Genomic DNA, 11,098 nt, shown 5'->3' with positions numbered 1-11,098 from the left:
CCCACATGGCTCCTTCACTGCATGGACTTTACAGAGGGAGAGGGGAGAGAGAAGGGAAGGGGAAGGCAAAGCAGACCCAGCCTCTCTCTCCCATTTGTGCAGGGGGAACTGTACACTGTGACATTGTAATAACCACAGTGAGCCAACACAGACACAGCCAGACACCCCTACATTTACACACAGCTTCTTCGGTCCCATAGACGTTTATAATGCTGGCTGGGCTGGGCGATTTTAAGGCAGGGGCCTGGAGCTGCAGTTCCAATAGCTAATTAAACTGTTAATCCGGCCCTGCCTATCAGGACATAAAAATCTGTTATTTCATTCTCTCTGTGGACTTTTGTCCTACTTCAGCTAGCTCAGTGTGAGCTCAGCATAAATGTATCCATGTTAGAGCTTCATCAAAACAGAATTTTTTTTGCATAGCTACAGCAAAGCTTTACAAGCACCAGCAAGTTACCAGGGCAACAGATATACAGCTAATTAAAGGGGAATTCCAAAGAATACTATTATGTATCCTATTCCTTCTGTATTGAACTGTATTGTAATTGTACTGTCCTCCCACTGCATTGTAAAGCACTGCGCAAATTGTTGGTGCTATATAGATCCTATATAATAATAATAATAATAATAATAATGCTTTAGTCCAGTGTTTGTCAACAGCCAGGCTGAGACCTCCCTGTGGCAGGTAAGGAGCAATGCAAGCCACCCATGGGGGAATTGCTGAGCACTGTGCCCTCAATGCCCCAGATCTGACCCCCCCCCCCCCACCCAGGGCCCCCCCCACCCAGGGCCCATCAGTTTAAAAGAGGGGGAGGGGAAGAACGACACTGAACACCATTTAATGGGCAATGGGCATTTACTACCAGTTTAACGCCATATAGTTGTGTGCGTCACTGTATGTTTGGCACATTATATTGCAGTATAGTTACAGAGTTACATAGTTAGTCAGGTTGAAAAAAGACACAAGTCCATCCAGTTCAACCAAAAGATACACGGATACACTTCAGTGTATCCGTGAAGTGTGTCTGTGTAGTGTGAGTACTCAAATTACAGTGCACCAAACACCTCTTTACATTGATTAAAGTGCATCTGCGTACAGATTTCAACTTCTTCTTTACAGTTGCTTATAAGCACTGCCCCCTCCCTCCCAATAATGTCTGGGAGGACAACAAGGAGAGGCAGACGTTCCCTTGGCACTGTAAGGGGGCCAGAAAAAAAAAATGTGTCCACAGGTAAAGGTGAACGTGGTGGTCAGTCCTCGGGTAGGGCATCATTTCCTCTGTTTAGTGAGTTTGCTCATGCTATCCAGCCACAGCATGCAGAGGAGGTGGTGGACTGGCTTACTAAACCTTCCTCCTCCTCAGTCACGCAAGCAGAGACAAGTGTGCAGTCCCCTGCAGTTGCCAGAGTGGATAAACCTGCCTCCTTGTCCACATCTATTTCTGCCATAGTCCCAATATCAGCCATTGAGGAGTCAGCTGAGTTATTGGACCACAGCGTCAGCCACTTGCTTCTTGATGATGCCCAGCCATTACTGGATTCAGATGTTGGTTCTGAGGTTGACGATGACAGGAACATGAGCCTAGATCGAGGGAGGAACACTATTAGACAAATTGACATTCATGTTCCCCAAGCCGTAGTATATTGCCAAGTTGTCTCCAGTGGTAATGATAAAGATGGAGGAGATGGAGATGATGATGATGATGAGGTCACTGATGCGACTTGGGTGCTAAATAGAGCAGAGGAGGAAACCGAAGGTGAGGTAGCACAACCCCAAGGAGGCTGGCATCAAGAAAGAATAGAGAGCAGCCACCCCATTCCATCACATTCTGCAGCTCCACAAAGCTCAGCTGTCTGGACCTTTTCAGCACATCTGCAGCAGATTGCACTGTTGCAGTTGCAGATTGCACATCAAACGTGGCAAAAACACCAACCATTTGGGTACCACATGCTTAATAAGGCATTTAATGTCCAACCACTCAGCCCATTGGCAAGAGCACCTAAAAGCCACACAAAAGGGGCACAAATATGTCCCCCCTTCTCCTCCTTAGACACTGCAAGCTGCCCCTGCAATACCGAGTCATTACCTCTCAGCAGCCTCCACTGAGAAGGATGATGGTATAGCACAGGGTGTCCGAGGTCCTAGCAGCACATCTGCCAGCAGCACACCACCAGCTGTAGACTGTAGCCAGCAAATTTCTCTGTCCCATCTGCTGCAGCGGAAAGAAAAATCCAGTCCCTGCCACCCACATGCCCAGCCTCTGAAAAAAAAGCTTGTCAAAGCTATTGGCTCTCCAACTTCTGCTTTTCAGCCTGGTGGATTATGCCCCCTTCCGTTAATTCACACAATGTGCTATACCACATGGCAGGTTCCCACTTGCTACTACTTTTCATGTAAGCCTGTTTCATCTCTCTACCATCATGTGGAATGGAATGTTCTGGCATCATTGGGCAAGGCAATCAGCTGTAAAATCCACCTTACTGCTGACATGTGGTCCAGCAAGCATAGGCAGGAACAATATATTTTGTTCACAGCACACTGGGTAACGCTGCTTGCAACTTGAAAGGATGCAGGACAAATCTTGGTGCTGCAATTTGTTGTGCCCCCACATTTCCATACAGCTGGTGGTGATAATGCCAGATCTGTGAGCTCTACCCCCTCCTCCTCCCCAGCCTAAATGCCTTCCTCTGCAGAATTGTCCTATGAACATCAGGTACCCCCTAAGCACTCAAAGGGCTATTCCCGCAGTCAGGCTAAAAGATGCCATGCAGTGCTTCAGCTGGTGTGTTTAGGGGGCAGGAACCACAGTGGAGCAGAGATTCTTGTAGCTCTGCAGGGGTAGGCCCAGAGGTGGTTCACACCATGGCAGATGGAGTCAGGAATAGTGGTGTTCGCCCTCAGACAGGGAAAGTTGACACATGTGCCATGCCTAGCACATGTCCTCAGTTTGGTGGTGCAGTGTTTTCTAAGTATGTACCCAGGGTTTCAATATGTACTAAAGCAGGCCAGAAGAGTCTGTAGCCATTTCAGGCGGGCAGTCCTTGTTTGGCTTAAATTCAGTGGGAATTCCACCTGCCAATAAACCGCCTGATTTGCGACATGACCAACAGGTAGAACTCAAATTTGGGAATGCTGCAGCGGCTATACATGCAGCAGAAGGCATGTCAACAAATACCTGTGCCAGTATGGCACAATGACAGGCTCAGGCCGCCTCAGCTTTTTTTCCCCACGCAATGGCTCATCATTAAGGATGCATGCACTGTATTTTCACCATTTGAGGAGGCCACAAGGATGGTGAGCCGTGACAGTGCATGCATCAGTGACACAATCCCTGTTGTGTTCCTGCTGGAGCAGACTCTGCATGGTATCATGGACAGGGCACTGGAGGTAGAGCAGCAGGAGGAAGAGGAGGACTTCCTTTCCTCTCAAGGCCCACTTTATCCAGACATCATCATTCCTATGTCACAGAACACACCGGAGGAGAGAAGGGTGGTGCTTATAAGGGGGACTGGTGATGCACGTTAGGCTCCGCCCCACTGACTAAGTTCACAGAACGTAACGCGTATGGGGGAGGAGCCATGCACTGACGTCACCCGCTGCTGACCTGCTTCTCAGACACCGCTGTGTTGATATCTGACAAAGCGCATATCATGAGGATGTTCGTGAATACATTTTTAAGCATAATAAAGCCTTTTTTATGAGCATAACAGCGAGCACTTTGATCCTTTCTTGTCCCACTTTATCCATGTCCTGGGAAAATCAAGTGGAGTTCCTGGCTTGGGACCTGTGTGTCATGGTTATGCAATAGAGTTGGTCCGCTTACCTGTTTCCATGTGTTCATCTCTAGAGACCAGCCGACCCTCACCTGACTGCTTTTGTAATCCATCCTCTGGCATGACTCCACCCTAGCTCCTATCAGAGAACTCTATATTAACCTGTGCACTGCAGGCCAACCCCGCTGATCAACCATTGTGTATTCCTTTGTGTGTTAGCTTCCTGTTACCAGCCGTGTGCTCTTCTGTTGTACCATTACCGACTTTGGCGTGTCTTTGACTATCCCTGTTTGCCTGTGATCCTGACCTTTTGGCGTGTCCCTGACTATTCCTGTCTGCTTGTGGCCCCGACCTTGGCTTTGTCCCTCACCATCCCTATCCTCCTGTTGCCTACTGTGGGTGTGAGCTGGGGAACCCTGGGGGTCGCGACCTGGAGCCAGTCCATCCTCACCACTCGAGGCTCTGGTGAACACCTGCAGGCTTTTAGATTCCGCGCCCCAGGGAATCTTACGCTCTAACCCTGGTGGGACCTGTCTCCCGTCCGCAGCAGTCAGTCGTAGGGTCCACAACCTTGCGGTGCACTCCTGATCCCTACAGTGTGCATCTGTCACCTCGCCTCAAGGTGACCTGACACTGTGCATTTGACCATCTGTTATCTCAGTGGTCCATTAATAGAGGTGAGCGAAGCGAGTGCTCTGGAGGTGGAGGGTCTGTCACCATCGTTTCCTGAATTGTGCCTGTCACGTGAAATTCTCTGGGTGTTTGCTGGGATCCTTAGTCCTCTTCATATTTTTTAATTTGGACTTTTTATTGAACTGTTTTTTTTTATGCACTGCACCTTGTTTTGCAATACTGTATTTGGATTATGTGATGATCTTTTTGTACTAACTGCATTAGTTATTTGATTAGTATACTTTTGCGCTGATTAAATGATTAATTTTACGTGTGATCTGGATTGACCCGTAACACATGTGGATATACAAAATATCTTAACACTGTATGTACATAATCAAAAAATAAGCAATGCATTCAATCTGAAAAGGGAAAAACTGACAAGAGAGTAAATATATATCAACAGTCTCTCTCGGGATGTTGTAGAAACAAATAAAATCCAGCAGAGTGAATGGGCTGAACTGAAAACATTTCTGATTAATTTGTGAGTCCCAAATCGAACAGATGCCGATCCCAAGGTGTATGGACACTTTGTTATTACTTTTGAGCACGGTGGTGTTTTCATACTAAAGTGGCTGATTACCAGACCCACATAGGTCAAAAGCGTGTGTGCTGATCCACAGCTTAGGGATGCATTCCTCTGTCGGCCAAATCTCCGAGATTCACAATGGACAACAGCTCCCAGCAGACCTGGGTGGATGAGTAAGCATGGATGCTCATCTGCGGCTGACAAAATGGATTCCTATACCTTCCTCAGAGAGCTCAGGTGGATCCCTGATTAACAGCTCATGATGGATAATGAAAGATTAGAGGAAGACTTGTTTTTTTTTTTATCACAGATAATGCACTATATTTATATTTAAAAGGCACCTAAAAATTGTTACAGCAAAAAATTGTGACATGGCCGCCTGCAGTGCGGACCTCGCTCTTCGACGTTACAACTGGCTCCTTCCGACATGTTTCCCCTAAAGAAGCATCAACTGGGATTGGAGATTATTTATTTGTTCTTTCAGGTCCAGCCCTGCAGCTGGTAATGGCTGCCATATCTATTTGTCAGACTATTTGTCATCAAAAAACTGGTCAAGACAAATAATAGAAACCAGGAACCTGTCTTTGAAGACCCTGTTTTTTTTTAGAACAATTACAGCTGATGCCTTTAGCCCTATTGTTTTGTGTTGATGCTCTTGAGAAAGTAATATGCCAAGTCTCAATCGCCTCCCTTCTCTTTGCATAGGCACAGAATTTTGTGGCTAAAAGCTCTTCAGAACCCATTTAAAAGAAATGTATTTTAAGCATGTCATCTGATGAACCCCTCTTTGGGGAATCCATTCAGAGATTTATCAAGAAAATAACTGGAAAAGCCCAAATCCCCTATAGCTTATATGCCTCATCAAGAAAGGGATTAACATCAAAACCAGAAGGCTTTTTTACAATGAAAATGTACCCCCACTCCTTGGAAATGGAGATGGGGGGGGGGGGGTGTCTGTGCCCCTTTAGATCTGAAATGTTACCTTTATTCCAATCTATCATTTTAAAAGGGGTATAAAATAAAATTTCTATCCCTGTCCCCTTCTTCACCTTCCAGTTGCCCAGCTTCAGAACACAGGAAGGCATATTTAAAGTGATACTAAAGTCTTGTGTTTTTTTTTGTTAAAGATGCAGTGGTTTGTCACAGAGCAGCCCAAATCCTCCTCTTCTTGGGTCCCTCCCCCCCATTGAGTGTCCCCACAGCAAGCTTGCTGTGGGGGCACACGAGCAGAGCCAATGCGCTGTGTGTCCCTTTAGACACAGAGCCGCAGCCCTGCCCCTCTCTTGCCTCATTGGCTCACTGACTTTGACAGCAGCGGGAACCATAGGTGCTTTGTTGCCATCTCAGCCAATGAGGAGGGAAAATGCCAGACAGTTAAGTCTATTGTGCAACAATCGCTGGATCGAGATGGGGCTCAGGTAAATATGTAAATATTAGGGGGGGGGGGGTGAGAGGGGCTAACATAACATAAAAGCATGATGTTAGGTTACCCCGCGAAACCACTCTATGACCTGTTGCATACCCTTAATGTCAGTTTTATTATATAATATCAAATTCATTTTTCCAATTACTCATATCCAATTTATGAATAAATTACATACATTATACTATCATAGTATCTAATAACTATGTATGACTATGTAATTTCACAATACCAGTTGCAGAGTGCAGTGGTCAGGAGCAAGTGTCTCTTTATGTTAGTGGTCAGTGCGCTTATTCAGCATGTCTCCCTTATACTGGTGCTCAGTGGTCAGTACAATCCTTTACTTGGTGGTCAGTGCTTAGTCTACCCCCCTTTACATTGGCGCTCAGTGCCTAATGTGCCTCCTTACATTGGTGGTCAGTTCTCAGCATGCCCCTTTATATTGGTGGTCAGTGCTCAGTGTGTCCCCTCACATGGGTGCTCGTTGCATCCCCTTAAATTTGTGGTCCGTGTGCTCTCTTACACTGGTGATCAGTGTGCCCCCTTACACTGGTGGTCAACATGCTCCTTTACATTGGTGATCATCGTGCCCATCATGCCGATAGTCATTCTTCCTTTTTAGGCCTCATTCACACAGGCATGCTTATGAGTTCACCCATGCAGAGGGCTGTTTTTAAGTGCATGTGAGGCACAGGGGGTCTGTGCAGCCGGATGCAATCAGCCTGCTGAAATCAATGACTGCTCAGAGCACCCTGTCTGCATCCGGGGCCATGCATTGGTCCCACACAGGTGCACATGTGTGGAGATCATTGAAAATATGATTTGAAAAGGCTGACTACACCCACAGGCCACCTCTGCCTCCCAAAAAGTAAAAAAAAAAAAAAAAGTAGGGACAAGAGAGTCCTATGAAAGCAAAAAAGGGAAGAATCAACCACGTCTTGGCAAGCCGTGGTTGATTCTTCCTTTTTTGCTTTCTTGGGACTCTTGTCCCTACTTTGTTTTTTATATAGTGTTTTTTTTGGGGGGTGTGCCAGGCCCTGCTGAGGAGTCTGGGGAGGGGTACTTAAGATGTTGAAGTCACGTGTTCAGGAGGAGTTTGCGAGGCCCGAGGGGCCTGTTGTTTCCTGGACCGGGGTAGCCCCGCGAGGGGTCCCAGTCACGGGGCGTTCAACATCCCACAGCATGCTTCTGTTGGTTACCCCTAATAGACCCGCCTGGTCTGGGGTAGGGATCTGTCTGTTCCCGAGTTTCGGAACTGGCTGGTCCGAGGCGCAGTAACTGAGGGAGGATTCAAGGTGTCCGGGTGTGCTCTCGGCTTGGAGGGACACCACAGCTCGTGAAAGTGACCGGGGGAGGACTCTTCGAAGAAGTGCCTGGTTACTGAGTTGGGAAGGACATTGATGAATCCACGCTTTTTCCAGTACTATCAAGGAGACAGAGAACATTCCAGGTACTGAGGAAAAAGGTTCCTGTTCACTTTCAGTTACAACTTGTTCAAGGTCAGAGATTTTACAAGTTCTAAAACAAAGTGCTGACTGCCATAATCTCTGGCTAGAGAGTTGTTCAGCCTTAAAGCGCCCAGCTGCGAGTGGATACTCTCTGGGTGGTACTGGAGACTTTGTTATGTCTGTAGTTCAAGGTGCCCGAGTTCTTCACCCTTGCCTTCTGTTCCTATACTAGACTGTTGTTGGAGGTTACCCCTGCAAAATAAAACCTTTCAAAAGGACTTTATTGGTGTCAGCGTCCAAGTTGTTGGGTATCAACCCTGGCAAGCCCTAGACATGGAAGAACAAGCCAAGCGGAGGTAACCGGTAAGCCCTTAAAGTTAAGGCCGCCCTACAAAGGGTTATGGTCACTATATATACACACACACACGAAAGAGGATTCTAGAACTTTATTTATGCGTAGTAAATACAGCCCTCTGATCAGTAAACCCCTGTGAATGAGGTATTTTACTGGTGGTCGCTATACCCCCCCTTATTCTGGTGGTTTGTGTCCAGGGTTACCACCTTATCCCTTTAAACCCCACAGAGGCAGCTCTCTAATTAGGCAAATTAGGCGGTCGCCTTAGGCCTCGCCCCCCGCAGGGGCCTCGCAAGTTGCAACCACCTAATTTGCCCATACCGTAAGCTCCATGATTCGCCGGGACCACCTTGCATTCTTGACCCGAAGTCCCGGCGAATCAGATTCCCGCGGCTTGTGTGGGGTGTCTCCGTTCCCATGCGCCGCAAACTCCACTCCACTCCGCATTGCAGCAAGGATCTCTCCCCAGCTGCCTGACACACAATGCACTGCGGAGCGGAGCGTACTGAACCCGCCCCTCCTCCTCCTGTGCTGTGATGTTTTCCTGTACACAGTGGAGGAGGAGGGAACGAGTCACAGCATTCCCCGAGAGCCATGCTGGTCTGAGGTCTGTGTAATCTAAACATTAGCCTTGGAGGGGAGGGGGGCATAAAGAAGAGGGCGAGGGAGGGGGGCATAAAGAAGAGGGCGAGGGAGGGGGGCATAAAGAAGAGGGCAAGGGAAGGGGGCATAAAAAAAAGAGGGTGAGGGAGGGGGGACAAGCAGAGGGAACTTGGAGCTATTTGGGGGGAGAGGATATCCATCCCCCCATACCATCCACCCCACCCCAATCCCGGCTCCATCCATCCCCCAATCCAATCCCAGCTCCATCCATCACCAGCTCCATCCACCCCACCCCAATCCCATCCTGGCTCCACCCCCCCGGTGCAATCCCGGCTCCATCAATCCCATCACGGCTCCATCCATCCCCCCGATCCAGTCCCAGCTCCATCCATCCCCCGTAATATCCCAGCTCATCCACCCCACCCCAATTCCATCCCCATCCACCCCCCCAATCCAATCCAATTTCCATACCATCCCCCCATCCTATCCCAGCTCCATCCACCCCACCCCCCATCTCAGCTCCATCCACCCACCACAATCCCGTCTCCATCCATTCCCCAGATTCCATCCCGACTCCATGCATCCACCCAATCCCATCTCTGCTCTCTCCATCCTGGCTCCCTCCATCAACCCGATCCCATCCTAGCTCTATCCATCCCCCACCCCCATCCCATCTCCATCCATTGTGACAGGTTAAGGAGGGAGAGCCACACCAGCACACTAGCCTGCTAAGTGCAGGGGGGGTGACACCATGTTCTACCGCACCAGGTGACACCAACCCTAGTGGCACCACTGTGTGCTGGGGGGACTTTAGGACTTGTGCTACAAGGGGGCTTGGATATGAAATCCACTGCCCCCAGCACATATCTTCTCCCCTCCCAAAGCCCCCCCTAGCACATATCCTCCCCCCAATCAAACAGATGCTGTCTGCCACAAAGGGGTTGGCATGCATTTGATGAGCACAGTGGCTGCATTTGAGGTTTCTTTTTTTTGTTGTTGAATTTTTCAGTTTGTTTGCACACACCCCCCCCCCCCCCCCCCAACCCTACACCAAAGTCTGCAGGTTGCCCCTTAGATCATGATCCGCAGCATTCCCCTTTATATCAGAGTTCCCTTGCACTGTAAGGGGGAATCCTGCAGACTCTGATACATGGGGGAACTCTGTGCTGGCTGGGTTATATTAACCTGACCTTTAGGTCAAAGGAAAAATGTGTGTTATATGTAATATATATATTTGATTAAAGAAGAATTGGTTAGAGAAAAATTCTATAAAACAGTGAATTCATAGTTCATAGAATTTAAAACTCTTAATATATGCAATTTATACAGTTAATTTTTATCGCGTGAATTATTTTTCCCATTATAGATGTGAATGGGGCCTTGTGTCAGATTTGCCTAAGGCCTCGCAAAGCCTAGAGCCGCCTCTGAAACCCAAACACATATTAATTACACAGGTTCTGTGGCTGATTACGGTGATAATACAACTCACTTGGTGCCTTATCCTCATTAAATTAGCCTCAGAACCTGTGTAATTATTATGCGTTCGGGTTTAAAGGGATGAGGTGGCAACCCTACTTGTGTCCCCTTACACTGATGGGCCCAGGGCACAATTGAGTTTCAGAACCCCTTCGCCCCATGGAAAGCTCGTCTTTCCTGGCACCTCACTGAGCGGCACCTTGACAGCTACAACTAGGGTTGCCACCTGTCCGGGATTCACCCGGAGAGTTCGGGTTTTGAATTGTGCATCTGGGTTTCAGTCCACCAGAAACCCAGACACATTATTCAGACAGGAATGTGGTTCGAAACAGGGCCTGACAGAAGGGTGAGAGGGCACTATGCGTTTTGCATTACTATTTGCTTTGGAACACCCAAAGGTGCCCCAGGTCTGTTACAATTCTACAGAGTATGTAACTGCGCTGCTAAAGTGTTCGGCTTTGACTTGAAGAAAAAGTGGCAACCCTAGCTACAACTCTCAGTCTCTGCAGTGCCACACTATTTGTTTTCATTATCTGTGCAGACCTGGTAGGACGCACACCGTGGAGTGTAGCAGCCTGTGAGGCAGATGCTTCCTACAAGGCAGAGTTTGTAATCAAACAGCAATGCATTGCAGAGACACTGACAGTTGTAGCTGCCAAGCTGTGGCTCAGCAGAGGAAAGCGATCTGAGGCCTGGCTGTAGATTAACACTGGTATAAAACAAGATAGTATTTTCCTGAAATTCCTGTATACCTGTTGTCCTTCGCTTGCTGGTGTTTGTAAAGTTTTGTAAGAGGATCTGTTTAGATAAAGCACAAA

Source organism: Lithobates pipiens, unplaced genomic scaffold, assembly GCF_037356315.1.
Source record: "Lithobates pipiens isolate NorthernLeopardFrog02 unplaced genomic scaffold, aLitPip1_a1.2 Scaffold_19, whole genome shotgun sequence".
NCBI classification, from domain to species: domain Eukaryota; kingdom Metazoa; phylum Chordata; class Amphibia; order Anura; family Ranidae; genus Lithobates; species Lithobates pipiens.
Note: the sequence above shows the minus strand (reverse complement) of the source record.